This window comes from Dendrobates tinctorius, unplaced genomic scaffold (genome assembly GCF_039654945.1).
Source record: "Dendrobates tinctorius isolate UK_male_01 unplaced genomic scaffold, ASM3965494v1 ptg000338l, whole genome shotgun sequence".
NCBI lineage: Eukaryota > Metazoa > Chordata > Amphibia > Anura > Dendrobatidae > Dendrobates > Dendrobates tinctorius.
In genome coordinates this window covers 836,292-852,091 of record NW_027362004.1, presented here as the reverse complement: position 1 = coordinate 852,091, position 15,800 = coordinate 836,292, and the positions used below count along the sequence as shown (strand labels likewise).

The 15,800-nt window shown below is 40.1% G+C and overlaps 1 protein-coding gene across 2 annotated transcripts in view; it reads right to left on the bottom strand.

The window, feature by feature from the left end:
* Positions 1–15,800, bottom strand: part of MSI2 (musashi RNA binding protein 2) — a 713,954-nt gene that overhangs the window by 8,720 nt on the left and 689,434 nt on the right. The gene's annotated exons all lie outside the window — the stretch shown is intronic.

Here is a 15,800-nt window from a genome sequence, read left to right as displayed (position 1 = left end):
AGAAAAAACATGGCGCGATCTAAGCGTAGTGAGGGTGTAATCAAATAGATTGGTGAGTAGAAGGAAATTTGCTCACCTAATGAGGTTAGAGGCACAACTTCCATCTGAACATGGATGAAAAAATGCAAGAGACTGCCGCCATCCTGACTGAGTGGGAATGAACTCCTTGCTTGCATTTCCCGCAGTGCAAATGCCAAACCAGAAACTAGGAGATAGTGCTGTCTTCCCCACCAAGAAAGTTCAAGATGAATGGAGTAAAATCTAATGATTTTATTTTAAATGGTAAAAAACAATAAAAGCTAATATACACAACGCTTTTTGGCTACTTAAAGCCTTCTTTAGGTGCCAAAACGCATTGTGTTTACTAGCTTTGGTTGTTTTTTTGTTTTTTTTAACCATTTAAAATAAAATCATTACAGTTTACCACTTGGATTACTCCATTCAAGTTGAACTTCCGTGGTGGCAAATACAGCGCTATCTCTTGGTTTCTGGCTAGTTATTATGACATGTTATGGCTGATTCGCATACTTGAAATCAAGTGTATACTGTAAGTGTGCATGAACACACAGATGTATGCAAGGTATTTTGCAATTAAATCACTCAGATGTGATATCATAAATATAGGATAACACTGTCATCCTATTTAAAAAAAAAATACTTATTTTATGCTGGTCGGAGAAAATCGCTTTAAAATAGAACTGTCAGTTTAATTTTTTTTACAACTGCACAGAACTGTTTTTGATGTTTCATTAGTCACTTTTATCAATATGTGTGCAAAAATCGGAGCTGGCAGCAGCTTGTAAGGTGGTATGTTCAGGTTCCCGAGAATGTTATAGTCATTGCTTAAATAACCACTGTGTACACAGTGCTAGAAATAATTCTGGAGACCATCATAGACCCGCTTATAATGGAGACGCTAAAGACACACGGCTCCAAGCCATCTCCAGCTCCAAATGTTGCACAGATAATGGCTACATCTTCAAACAAAAGAGATTTCAAATGTTATTATCAATAACAACACAGTGCAAAAACACAAAATAACAAAAACTAAAGCAGTTGTTCATGCTGGTCTTGATAAGAGGGTATGTTGAAGTCAGGCACTACTGATTCATGAAGAGGTGCATGCTGCTTCATGAATCTGGCGCATCTGACAAGTGGTGTGTGTCTTTGTGCACTACATAAAGGTCCGTAACAGGAATGAGATTTCTGGCATACAAAACACTCAAGATGGACATCAATTGTATGCTCTGTGGTGTCACGCCCTCGTCACACCCACGTTGCGCCACTTGGGCAGAGCAGGGAGAAGCTGGAGTGAGAACGCTTAAGTTGCAAAATTTAGGTGCAGCTCTGAGTTATATGTAATTACTGTGACTTTTTAAAGAATTCTGATATGAAAACTTTGATGAACAGGGTCCTAAAGTCTCTATAATTGTCTCATTCTTTCTGAAAACTGCCAAAAACTGCCACAAAAACTGTATGTGTGATTCGAGACAAAACTGCCTTTCCAAACCTAGTTGATGAGAAGAGCAAACTAAAATTGCTAATGGTACATCTTAACAATCCATATTATTTTAATTGCCAAACTACCATATGGCCTAGCAGCGATGGATCATCTAATCTCTGCTGATAACATCAAATTATACATTTCACACTTTGTCTTGGTTGCAGAAAGAAAAATTAATTTGTTTACTTAAAACATACATTTGACAAATACTAATTAGGCAAATTAAATATGCTTCTTTTAGCTATGAAGTCACAAACAGAAATCAGAGTACAAGGCTGGAGTGGGAGGAACGTGCAGTCAAATCAAGCCAACAGTGAGTGGGAAGTGAGAAAGGATGAAATAAATCAATTTTGAGAGAACGTTAAGCAAATAATTAACCAATTCTGCTGATAAGAAAATCTCAATTAAAGGATGTAAGATGCTCAAGAACAAACACTTGGGAGGCTGGAAACATTGAAATTCATGTCAATTCAATGAGTCGTTAACGGTGTTAACTAGCATTATAAAATTGATGGTCTACCGTCCATTTTAGTTTGTTGGAGGTCTGACTCTCCACATCCCCAGCATTCCGCTGTTTGATGTGGTTGCAGCACTTATGCTCTTCCAATGTTTACATCTGCCTGCAAGCCATTTTGTTCTCAATAACTCCATGATTTTTTGTAGTGGCAATGCATGAGACAACGGCACAACTGGTAAAAACACCAGTCTCTGCCATTTTAATTTCTGTTTAGAGCTCCTTCTTGTGATTTTCTGTGAAGGGCCATGTACAATGTACATCTGAGATGGAGAAGGATAAAATGCCCCACTTGCATTCTAAAAACTTTGCCAAGATGTTTTGAACGTGTCGGATATGAAGCTTTTAAATAGGGTATGGGCTTGATGGTGCAGTCGTCAAATGTGGCCGGAACTGCAGCTGAGCGATGGCCGTTTGTTGCACAATTTTGTTTAACAATTGCACAACAATTGACCCACTTTAGGTGGGCAGTTTCAGCTGTACTGCCATGGGCGCACTGTCTGGCCGCCACTTACAAATAGCACAATTATGAATGCATCATGGGGATAGAGTACTTGTGAATCAGATAAAGTAATGCCTTATAAATAAAGTGTATAATTTTTTTGGTAGATTTTATTTTTTACAGAAGTTACACTATAGCATTGTATTATACAAACATTGACCCACAGTCCCTTATTATATTGCTTATTAAAGAGAATGTCAGTAAGACTTCAGCCTCAAACTAATATATATGCAAGTATCACTTTCAAAAACAAGTCTAGTAATTCCTTTACCTAGACTGTCAGTTATTATGCCATTGAGCTACAAGTGCATATAAATAGTTTGGGGAGTGAAATTGTGCTGATAGATTCCCTTTAATAAGTAATATAATAAGGAAGCATGAGACAATGTTTTTATATTACAATGCAACAGTATAATATTAGAAAAGTAAAAAAAAAAAAGTAAAAAAAAATAAAAAAAATCAACAAAACAAAAATTATCTACAGCCTAATTTGCATATGACTTCAAACAGTGATTTCTCATTAACAGAGGAATGTACTGGCCATGTAAAGAAATTGCTGGACTTGGCATTGAAAGAGCCAAATGTGCATATAAATAGCTTGGGGTGTGAAATCCTGCTGATATGCTCTTTAAAGCATAATCTAGGCCTTTGGTATGTATTTGACCATCTGATTACCTCTTCTTTTTGGGTAAAACTTGGGCCAAATGGTTTATATTAAAGTTCATATTTAAAGCATGCAATATTTTAATGCAGGATCTCTACAATACAGTTTTTTTTAATCCACCATCTAAAAATTACACAATGAGCTTGACAAACCTCATCTTCACAAAGTGAAAAAAAGGGCAAAGAGCTTTAAAATCTCATGGTAGTGGCAGGAGAGCAGCACTATAAAGTCATCTCTAACATTCTGCCAGTTATGTATTAGAAGGTCAAAAGAAAAAACAGAAACTGCAACCTCAAAAGTCTGGAAAGGCTAAAGGAAATATGAGCCAGGGAATCAATTTTAAAAGTTCACTTTGTATTTTACGGAAGAAAAATGGTAAGTACTTCTAAAATACAGGCAGATCAAATCAGCTACACTGTAATTTGAAAATGTCTGAAGCCGAGCAATTTTTCAAAACGGGGGAAGCAACCAAAATGCCTAAATATTATTACAGCTTCACAAGAGAAAATTAGTTTAATACTTCACAAAAAATTGCAGCTCCGTTTTATTTCTGAAAGAGGTGCTTGAGGAGCATTGTGGATGACGGGAACGCAGGCATTTATGCAAAATGACTAGAATTTACAAAAGAAATATACTGTGATGAATTTAAACATCTGGTTATTGCTTTATTTTCTTTTAAGGTAATCGCTTAACAGCGCTCTCACCGGCAAGCATAAAGAGCAGCTTGTGAAGTATGGCTTTTACTGCTTGTGTGGCACCTTGTTGTGGCGGATAGCGAGACACAGAGATGAGACATACTTGGCATAATAAGATAGATATTACTCTTTGTATAATACAATGGAAATTAACAGATAAATACTGAAAAAGTCATCTCATATTCTACAGTGATGGAAATGTATGTGGTGGCAGTGACATATGTATCTATCCCTTAACATTTAGCTTCTACTGCAATATATCACTATCTTCTGCTGGTGGGGATTATATTGATATCACTTTCTTCTGCTGATTTGGATTTTTTTTATTTACACTGCTCAAAAAATAAAGGGAACATTAAAATACCAGATCCTAGATATCACTGAATGAAATATTGCAGCTGCAAATCTTTATTTATTACATAATGGAATGTGTTGAGAACAATAAAACAAAAATGATCATTGTAAATCAAAATTAATAACCCTTGGAGGTCTGGATTTGGATACTCAAAATCAGAGTGGAAATTCAAATTACCGGCGGATCCAACGTCAGTGGAAATGCCTCAAGACAAGGAAACTATTCTCAGTAGTGTGTGTGGCCTACACGTGCCAGTATGACCTCCCTATAATGCCAGGGGCATGGTCCTGATGAGGCGGCAGATGTTCTCCTGAGGGATCTCCTTCCAGACTTGGATTAAAGCATCAGTCAACTCCCGGACAGTCTGTGATACAGCAAGACATGATGTCCCAGATGTGCTTGATTGGATTCAAGTCTGGGGAACAGGCAGGCCGGTCCATAGCATCAATGCCTTCTTCATGCAGGAACTGCTGACACAATTCAGCCACGTCATGTGTCATGCATCAGAAGGAACCCAGGGCACCTGCATATGGCCTCACAATGAGTGAGAGAATCTCAGCACATGGAAGGCTGTGTGGCCCTCCAAAATGCCTCTCCACACCATTACTGACCCACTGCCAAACTGGTCATTTTGGAGGATGTTGCAAGCAGCAGAACGTTCTCCATGGCATCTCCAGCCTCTGTCAATTTCTGTCACATGTGCTCAGTGTGTGAATGTGTTCTCATCCGTGAAGAGCACAGGGTGCTAATATCGAATCTGGCTATCTTAGTGTTCTCTGGCAAATGCAAATCGCCCTGCATGGTGCTGGGCTGTAAGCATAACACTCACTTATGGATGTCAGACCCTCATGGAGTCTGTTTCTGACAGTTTGAGCAGACACATGGACGTTAATGGCCTGATGGAGGTCATTTTGCAGAGTTGTAGCACTGATCCTCCTGTTCCTCCTTGCACAAAGGAGGAGGTAGCGATCCTGCTACTGGGTTTTTGCCCTCCTACGGCCCTTTCCATGTGTCCAGGTATACTGTCCTGTCTCCTGATATCTGCTCCATGCTCTGGACACTGTGCTGACAGACACAGCTACCCTTCTTGCCACAGCTCGTATTGATGTGCCATACTGGATGAGCTGCACCACCTGAGCAACTTCTGTGAGTTACTACTGTACCTCTAGGGGTGAGAGCAAAGGCAAAATGCAAAAGTGACAAAAAGAACAGCCAAAAAGGATGAGAACTGATAAATGGTCTATGGTAACCACCTGCAGGACCATTCCTTAAAGAGGTGGTCCACTGCATTCTATAATTCCCCCACAATTTAACACTTGTGTAGGAGTATTTTTGTAAATATCTCTTGCTGTCCTCTTTGCCTCTGAGCGGCGCTATCGCTGACCGCTCAATTGGCATCACGTGACCCCTGCTGCAGCCGCTGACATCTGCTGATGTCACGTCAAGTACCAGAATGCCTTGCATCACCCGTTTGTGACCCAGTTGTGCAGACTCCGCCTGATTGACTGGGCTTGTGGGCAGAGTTGCACCGCATGTCACAGCCCAGAATCCAGAAATCTCCGAATCTGCAACCACGAGCTGAATACTGAGCTGTGACATGCGGTGAAACGCCACCCACAGCCCAGTCAATCAGGAGGGGTGCGAGGAACTAAGTCACACCCAGGTGAAGCAAGTCATTCTGGTATTTGACGTGATATCAACGGTGGCTTGAGCCAGGGTCATGTGGTGCCAAGTGAGCGGTCAGAGAGTACAACAAGAGGCATTTACAAAATTACTTCTATACAAGGGTTAAATCGGTGGGAGAATTATAGAAGGTAGTGGACAATCCTTTTATAGGAGTTGTCTTGTTAATTGCCTATCATTTCTACCTGTTGCCTGCTCCATTTTCACAACAGCAGAAGAAATTGATTCACAATCTGTGTTGCTTCATAACTAGATAGGTTGATTTCACAGAAGAGTGATTGACTTGGTGTTACACTGTGTTGTTTAAGTGTTCCATTTATTTTTTTGAGCAGTGTATTTGATTCCTTCGGTATACTGGATATCTAGAATGGATGTGTTACATGTGATACAACTGCTTGATTGTGCGTCAATGGTTTTTATTATATGGCAGCATACAAGTAGAAAAAGAAAAACCTCCTTTCTTGTAAAACAACACACTTGTACACAGGTATTATGTGGTATTGATAAGTCTCATCAAACTAAATAAAGCAACACCACTGCTCTTGTAGATGTAAGGAGCTGTTAGGGTTCGTTCACACGAGCGTATAACTCGGACAACTGTTATCCAATGTTTTATCATACAGCACCCGGACCAATGTTAAACCATGGGGCAGTGCAGATCTGCCTTTTTTCTACAGACTGAATCGGTCTGTGGGAGAAAAAAAAGCATGTTGCGGGAGGTTCTGCAAATGAAATCATGCGCACTTAATCAAGTCTATGGGTTCTTCGTACAAGTGATACGATTCTCTCATTCAAGAGAATCGGATCACAGTAAGCTGACACTCTGATCAAAGTTTGCGCAGCGTGTCATTACCATAATCGGTCCAATTCTCTCGGAAGCGAGCCCTAAGGTATGTTCGCAATGACAAGGGATTTTGCATTTACTGAAGAGTTTTCTGCAATGGTTTTAAAGAGTATTTCAAGCATTTCTTTTTTCCAACCAGGCTTTTTTGCATTAAGCATTTAAAAGATACTTAAAAGCCTGAACCTAAAAACAACAAGTTAAGATTTTTTTTGTTTTGCAGGCACTTTTTCTGGCGTTTTTAGGAGCATACCCACTGAAATAATGCAGGAAAAACTTGCAGAGTAAATATACCCCTAAAGGGAATCTGTCAGTAAGATTAAAGGGAATCTGTCACCCCCCAAGGCGTTTTTCAGTTAAAGAGCCACCTTCAGCAGCACTAAGGGCCCCGTCACACATAGCGATCTTGCTAGCAAGATCGCTGCTGAGTCACAAGTTTTGTGACGTAACACCAGCGAGAATGCTGTGTGTGACAGCGATAAGCGACCGGCCTCCCTGTCGGTATCGCTGATCGCTGTTGGAAAGCCCTAGACATTTTTTTTTGTCGCTGGTCTCCCGCTGGCCAGCACGCATCGCTGCACGCATCGCTGCGTGTGACAGGTGGGAGACCAGCGATCAGCTGGTAACTAAGGTAAACGCAGGGTTTCTAAGCACGGCGCTGTGCTTAGAAACCCTCTGTGTACCTTAGTTACCAGCGCGCTGATGCAGGGAGCTGGTAACTAAGGTACACATCCGGTTTCTAAGTGACGCACGTTCCTTAGAAACCCGATGTGTACCTGATCGCTGGTGACGCTGTCATGTAGCGACTCACCAGCGATCCTGACACACTGATATAGTTGTCGGGATCGCTGGTGAGTCGCTATGTGTGACGGGGCCCTAAGGCTGCATTCTGTGAAGGTGGCTCTTCTTTTTCTGACACCTAGTAACGTTGAAATATCGACTTTTATAAACAGCTCCTCATACCCGTAATGTGTCCCATAGGTATGGTGTGTCCCCCTGTATCAGCCGCCTACCATCCGTCCATCATGCCTGTCCTGTGTCTCGGCGCCGCCCAGCATCCATCCATCATGATGCCCCAGTGCGTCGCTACCTCCTCCTGTTATTTCAGCGTTACTAGGGGTCAGAAAAAGAAGAGCCACCTTCACAGAATGCAGCCTTAGTGCTGCTGAAGGTGGCTCTTTAACTGAAAAACGCTCTGGGGGGGTGACAGGATCGCTTTAACTACCCAAAGTCGTCTATATAGGGATGTAGGTCATAGAAAGTGGAATAAAATGACACCTTGTTAAAGAAATCAACACTTTTCTTAATATGTAAATGGACTGTTAAAATCTATGGGCTGAATGCAGATCTCTCTGACAATCTGTCTCCAGAGCTTATTTTAAAGGGGTTATAGCCTATCCTTAGGATAATTCATCAATACCCGGTAGAGGGGGTGTGACACCCGGACCAGATGTTCCCCATACCAGGTTGTCTGGAGTTGTGGAACTGGAGAACACAGCTCCAACAACTGCACAGTGGCCGTGGCCAGGTCCTGTTTTAAAAATTCTTGCAACACTCTTCCAATTCATTCCTACATGAAATCCACTTTGATTTTCAAATTTGAAGGGGCTTTTGTTAGCTTTTTTTTCTGAAAAGGTTTTGAAAAACATCTGGTAGAAAAAAGAAAGAACATGTCACTTCTATGAAGCGGATCCTGAAGGAAGCCTCTCTAAGGCGATATTCACATGTTTCTTTTTTGCTGCTTTGTTTTGCAGCCTAAACCTGATCTCCTGGCAGTAAAAAAGGTGCAGCCAAAATGCAGGTTTTGCTGCCTTTTTCAGGATCCAACGTACACCTTTCCAAGTATAAACAACACAAGGTGTTAGGCCACCAAGCCAAGATGTGTGTAAAACGCAGGAACATTTTTGAGGAAAAAAAGGCAATTTGATCAAATAATTTAGGAGAAAATGTTTTTTATGTCTGAAAAAATAGTGACTGTTCTGAACAAAAAAGCTGGATTCATGTATGAAGTATAGCCATTAACCAACATTACACAAATTCAAGAAAAAATACACAATTTCAAATGTAAAAATATTGGGGGAAGTTGCAATTGGTCGGGTAGTGAGTTGGTAGTACATTGTTTACATTCACACATTGGTGCGGTATTATTCACTTTCACACATTGGTAGGGCATTCTTTACTTTTACACATTGGTAGGGCACTGAATGGGTCAGGTTGTTTACTTTTATGACACCCAAATATATATATATATATATATATATATATATACACACACCAACAGCCATAATTAAAAATCTGCTATTGCTTTGTGTCTACAGGTCCTGTGCAGACCAATATGTCTCCTAGTTTCCTGAATACAAACAAATCCTGTGTAGTCTGTAGTTTTACGAAAGGAAGTCTCCAGGGCACCAAAGCAATCTTCTTGAGATCAAATTTTTTTATAAGACAAATCAAATAAACAATATTTTGGCCACAAAATAGACTTTGTCAAGCCAAAATATAAAAACATAGCAGCATACTCTCACTATGGTGCCTTGGATAGATTCTTTCGTGAATTTATCAGGGACCAGGTGGGAGTCGGCTAAAGGAAGGAAGGAGTGGTTAAAGGGAAATTGACTAGAGTATAATCTGTAGTTATATTCCCCAATTGCAACTCAAAACAGAAAAAGGTGAAAAGTACTACCATGAAAATTCTTATTGGCTATGTAAATGCATACGAAGTTCTGTTGCTTAAAAGTTTGTAATAAGGACTATAAAACACCTTGCATGATTAAAATGTGTCTAGATAAAGTGTTTGAGAATCCATTTAATCATCCATTTAAATGGCCACGTGTAAGAAAAAGAAGAACCTTAACCCCTCTGTGACTAGACAGTTTTCCAGTTCTGCATTTTTGTTTTTTTCCTTATTTTGCTGTAAAGGAGCAAGTTTTTTTTAACAGGATAACTTTATCTTTTGAGTCACACCATTCATTTTACAATACAATATACTGAATAACGTAGAGAAAAAAATTCAAGAGGGGAAAAATAGTGGAAAACAAACAATTCCATCACTGCTTTTTCTGGGGTTTTGTTTTTACAATTTTCATTTAGCAGCAAAAATGCCCCATTGATATGATTTATCAGGTCAGTGCGACTACTACGATACTAAACCAATGATTTTTTTTCTATTTTAATTAAAAAGAATCGAAACATTGTAAATAAAAAAACAAACAAAAAAAAAACAGGTTTTCGGATTCATTCTATGGCTTTTTATTGTATTTTTTTTTTTTTATTTGAAGTGCTGTGAATGAAAAATGCCATTTCTAGCCTTTCATGTTTTTTTTTTCTTTTCAGTGTACACCATACCTTTTAAACAACTTTATGTTTTGATTAATCAGACTACCAGAATTTTATGGATATGATGATAGCAAATATGCTTAATTTTTTTATTTATATTTGAAATTATTTTTTTTTTTACTTTTTACATAACAGCCAGGATCTGCAGATTATGGTGTGGAATCGGTTCCTGAGCCCACTCTATCTCCCCCTTGTGCTCATATGATATAAAGTAATATGACATGGTTGCAAAAGGTTTAAAGAGAATCTGTCACCTATTTTTAGCACCATCAGCTGCTGCCACCGCCATCAGGGGCTTATCTACAGCATTCTGTAATGCTGTAGATAAGCCCCCGATGAAACCTGAAAGATAAGAAAAACAAGTTAGGTTATACTTACCTGGGGGCGCGGTCGGGTGCAGTGGGTATCACGGTCCGGTGCCTCCCATCTTCATACAATGCCGTCCTCCTTCTTACTTCTGCTGCGGCTCCTCAGGCCTACTTTATCTGCCCTGTTGAGGGCAGAGTAAAGTACTGCAGTGCGCAGGCACCGGGAAAAGTCAGTGGTCTGGCGCCTGCTCACTGCAACACTTTACTCTGCCCTCAACAGGGCAGATAAAGCACGCCTGCGCAGGAGCCGCCGTATGAAGAAAGAAGGAGGACGGCATCGTATGAAGATGGGAGGAGCCGGACCACGAAAGCCATCGGACCGGATGCCGGGATGAGTATAATCTAACTTGTTTTTCTTATCTTTCAGGTTTCATCTGGGGCTTATCTACAGCATTACAGAATGATGAAGATAAGCCCCTGATGGCGGTGCTGGCAGCTGATAGGGCTAAAAATAGGTGACAGATTCCCTTTAACAGGACGCTTTTCTCACCTACACCTGAGCATAAGTTCATGGAAAACTGCGGCTAAAAACATTTTCACCTTAAACATAGAATATTGTTTATATATTAGCAAAATGCAAAATCCAATTTATATAGGCTTGCAAGAGATGTCAAAAGCAATAATAAAGGATTTTGGGGATATGTCAAAAGTAAAAGAAAAGTCAAAGATGCTATAGGATTTTTACAGGATGAAAATGATGAAATGGTAAGACAGGATGTTGAGAAGGCCGAACTTTTAAATTCCTATTTTGCATCTGTTTTCTCTCAGAAAGGAAATGTGACATCAACTGTTCTTCACTGTCCTATTAAGGGAATAGAAGAATCCAGGATATCTATAAACAGAAAGATAATGAGGAAACACTTAGCTAACCTAAATGAATTCAAGTCTCCAGGTCCAGATGAATTACACCCCAGAGTACTGAAGGAGATAGCAGAAGAAATTTTTGAACCCCTCTCCATAATATTTGAAAATTCTTGGAGAACAGGAGAAGTCCCAGAAGACTGGAGAAGAGCAAATGTTGTTCCTATCTTCAAAAAGGGAAGAAGGTGGACCCAGGCAACTATAGGCCGGTGAGTCTGACTTCTATACCAGGAAAGATCTTTGAACAAATTATTAAACAACATGTATGTCAGTACCTGGATAAGAATGAAGTGATTAAACAGAGTCAGCATGGGTTTGTAACTAATAAGTCATGTCAGACTAACTTAATTTCCTTCTATGACGGAATCACTGATTGGGTGGATCAAGGAAATGCTGTAGATATAGTATATCTTGACTTCAGCAAAGCATTTGACAAAGTATCTCATACAATCCTTATTGAAAAAATGACTAAGTATGGAATGGACAAGGCAACTGTTAGGTGGATTCATAACTGGCTTAGTGATCGGACCCAAAGAGTGGTCGTAAATGGCTGCACATCCAGTTGGAAGAATGTCTCAAGTGGGGTACCACAGGGCTCTGTCCTGGGCCCTGTATTGTTCAACATCTTTATCAACGATTTAGATGAAGGAATTGAGGGTAAACTGATTAAATTTGCTGATGACACAAAGCTAGGAGGGATAGCTAATACTAGAGAAGAGAGAGAGAGGATTCAAAAAGATATAAATAAACTGGAGAAGTGGGCAGCAACTAACAGAATGGTTTTTAACAGGGAAAAATGCAAAGTACTACATCTGGGCAATAAAAATGAAAAAAGCATATACAGAATGGGAGGAATTGGGCTAAGCAACAGCACATGTGAAAAAGACTTGGGTATACTAATAGATCACAAACTGAATATGAGTCAACAGTGTGATGCAGCAGCAAAAAAAGCAAATGCAATTCTAGGATGTATTAACAGAAGCATACAGTCTAGATCACGTGAAGTCATTATTTCCCTCTACTCCTCTTTGGTCAGACCTCATCTGGAATATTGTGTCCAGTTTTGGGCACCACATTTTAAAAAAGACATCAACAAACTGGAGCAAGTTCAGAAAAGAGCAACCAGAATGGTGACCGGTCTGCAAACCCTGTCTTATGAGGAAAGGTTGCAGGATTTGGGATTGTTTAGTTTGCAAAAGAGAAGACTGAGAGGAGACTTAATAGCTGTCTACAAATATCTCAAGGGCTGTCACATTGTAGAAGGATCATCTTTATTCTCATTTGCACAAGGAAAGACTAGAAGCAATGGGATGAAACTGAATGGGAGGAGACACAGATTAGATATTAGAAAAAACTTTTTGACAGTTAGAGTGATCAATGAGTGGAACAAGCTGCCACGAGAAGTGGTGAGTTCTCCTTCAATGGATGTCTTCAAACAGAGGCTGGACAGACATCTGACTGGGATGATTTAGCGAATCCTGCTTTGAGCAGGGGGTTGGACCAGATGGCCCAGGAGGTCCCTTCCAACTCTACGATTCTATGATTCTATAGTTATTTGCTCTTCATTTCTGGCAAACAATTTTAGATAAATAACCACCGGACATGCAGCTATATCGACTGCCACCTTTAAGTACAGTCATGGCCAAAAGTTTAGAGAATGCCACAAATATTAATTTTTACAAAGTCTACTGCTTCATTTTTTCTAATGTCAATTTGCATATACTCCAGAATGTTATAAAGAGTGATCAGCTTAACAGCAATTACTTAATTACTTGCAAAGTCAATATTTGACTAGAAAAATTAACGTTATCCCCCAAAACACATTTCAACATCATTGCAGCCCTGCCTTAAAAGGACCAGCTAACATCGTTTCAGTGATTGCTCCATTAACACAGGTATGGGTGTTGATGAGGACAGGGCTGGAGATCAATCTGTCATGATTAAGTAAGAATGACACCACTGGACACTTTAAAAGGAGGCTGGTGCTTGGCATCATTGTTTCTCTTCTGTTAACCATGGTTATCTCTAAAGAAACACGTGCAGTCATCATTGCACTGCACAAAAATGGCCTAACAGGGAAGAGTATCGCAGCTAGAAAGATTGCACCTCAGTCAACAATCTATCGCATCATCAAGAACTTCAAGGAGAGAGGTTCCCTTGTTGCCAAAAAGGCTCCAGGGCGCCCAAGAAAGACCAGCAAACGCCAGGACCGTCTCTTAAAAGTGTTTCAGCTGCGGGATCGGGCTACCAGCAGTGCAGAGCTTGCTCAGGAATGGCAGCAGGCAGGTGTGAGTGCATCTGCACGCACTGTGAGGCGGAGACTCTTGGAGCAAGGCCTGGTCTCAAGGAGGGCAGCAAAGAAGCCACTTCTCTCCAGAAAAACATCATGGACAGACTGATATTCTGCAAGAGGTACAGGAAGTGGACTGCTGAGGACTGGGGTAAAGTCATTTTCTCTGATGAATCCCCTTTTTTGATTGTTTGGGACATCTGGAAAACGGCTTATTCGGAGAAGACCAGGTAAGCGCTACCACCAGTCTTGTCTCATGACAACTGTCAAGCATCCTGAAACCATTCATGTGTGGGGTGGCTTCTCAGCCAAGGGAATGGGCTCTCTCTCAGTCTTGCCTAAAAACACAGCCATGAATAAAGAATGGTACCAGAATGTCCTCCAAGAGAAACTTCTCCCAACCGTCCAAGAGCAGTTTGGCGATCAACAATGCCTTTTTCAACATGATGGAGCACCTTGCCATAAAGCAAAGGTGATAACTAAATGGCTCAGGGAACAAAACATAGAGATTTTGGGACCATGGCCTGGAAACTCCCCAGATCTTAATCCCGTTGAGAACTTGTGGTCAATCATCAAGAGACGGGTGGACAAACAAAAACCTTCAAATTCAGACAAAATAAAAGCATTGATTTTGCAAGAATGGACTGCTATCAGACAGGATTTGATCCAGAAGTTGATTGAGAGCATGCCAGGGAGAATTGCTGAGGTCCTGAAGAAGAAGGGTCAACACTGCAAATATTGACTTGCTGCATTAACTCATTCTAACTGTCAATATAACCTTTTGTTACTCATAATATGATTGCAATTATATTTCTGTATGTGATAAAAACATCTGAAAAACACACATAAAAACCAGAGGGCAGCAGATCATGTGAAAATATAATATTTGTGTCATTCTCTACACTTTTGGCCATGACTATACATTGTGCCATATACAATAACAGAGCCGATGAGCTCAGTGATTTGCTGCGTCACTGCAGACAAACAACACTGAACGTGGCAGAAGTGGAAGGAGGCGCTGGATTTTTAGAACTATTGCAACTTACAGAACTTTTTCAGAAAAAAGACAACCCATTTAAAGCTATGTGTAGATAGATGGAGCTTTTAAGGGATTCAAAAACATTTTTTTTCCAGTGGAAACTGCTCCAAGAAATTATCCATTTTTGTGCAGTTTTGAAGGAGTATTTATCATTTTGAAACAAATTTTGAAGGGTTTTTGAAGACATTTTTTTTTACTGAAATTTTTAGTTTCTTGCCTTTGGATTGGACAGTGCTTAGTTTGGTGCACACAAGCAGTTTTCAAAAAGTGACATGCACTTTATTTTCTCACCAGACATTTTTCAAAATCTGAAAGTGGGTAAAAATGCTCCAAAAACTGTTTATATAAACAGAAAAGAGGAATAACATTGCAAATAAATGGATGTATATTTCACATTTTTACGTCATTTCTGTGATGTTTTTTGAAGCCGATCAGCTGTCGGCACATAACCCTTATAGCCCTATATTTTAGCCATTCAGACACAATTGGGCTTTGCTTTTAGGGTGACTGGAGAAAAAGACACTACTACCAAGTTAGCATTAAATTTGCAGCAGACTTTCAAAGAAGATATTTTTGAAATCAATGTCAAGAAACAGTGTGGTGACTGCATCCTTAATGAGAAAACTACTAAAAAAAAAAAACACTCAAGGCGGTCATGTGATTAACATGCCATAAAAATGTAACAGCATACTCTAATTCACCCTTGAAAAAGATATTGGGGATTGCTTAAGAAATTTAGCGGACAGTAAAAAAAGTTGACCATAGCTCCTTTAGTTTTCCACAAGACCTCTGGAAAATAATAACGGGAGCCCGAGTGGTTGCTCTGGCTTAGCAACTGTAGCAAATGGTAACCTAGATTGCTAAGAATGATAAATAGGGATGAGAGAATAGCTTTGGATAAGTGCTCATCCAAATAGCTTTAGCGCTTCCCGAATAGCTGCATCAGTTACCTGGATACCTGGAGCGCTCCCAATAACCATCTGTTAGGCGCCGCAACTGCCTGTGACGCGGCTGTTTCACAGTAACAACACATGCATGGAAAGCCTATTTGTTGGGCTCTCCATACATGCGTTGTGACTGTGAAACAGCAGCGACACGTGTCGCTGCAGTGCCGAACAGCCTTATATCGGGAGCGCTCCAGGTATCCG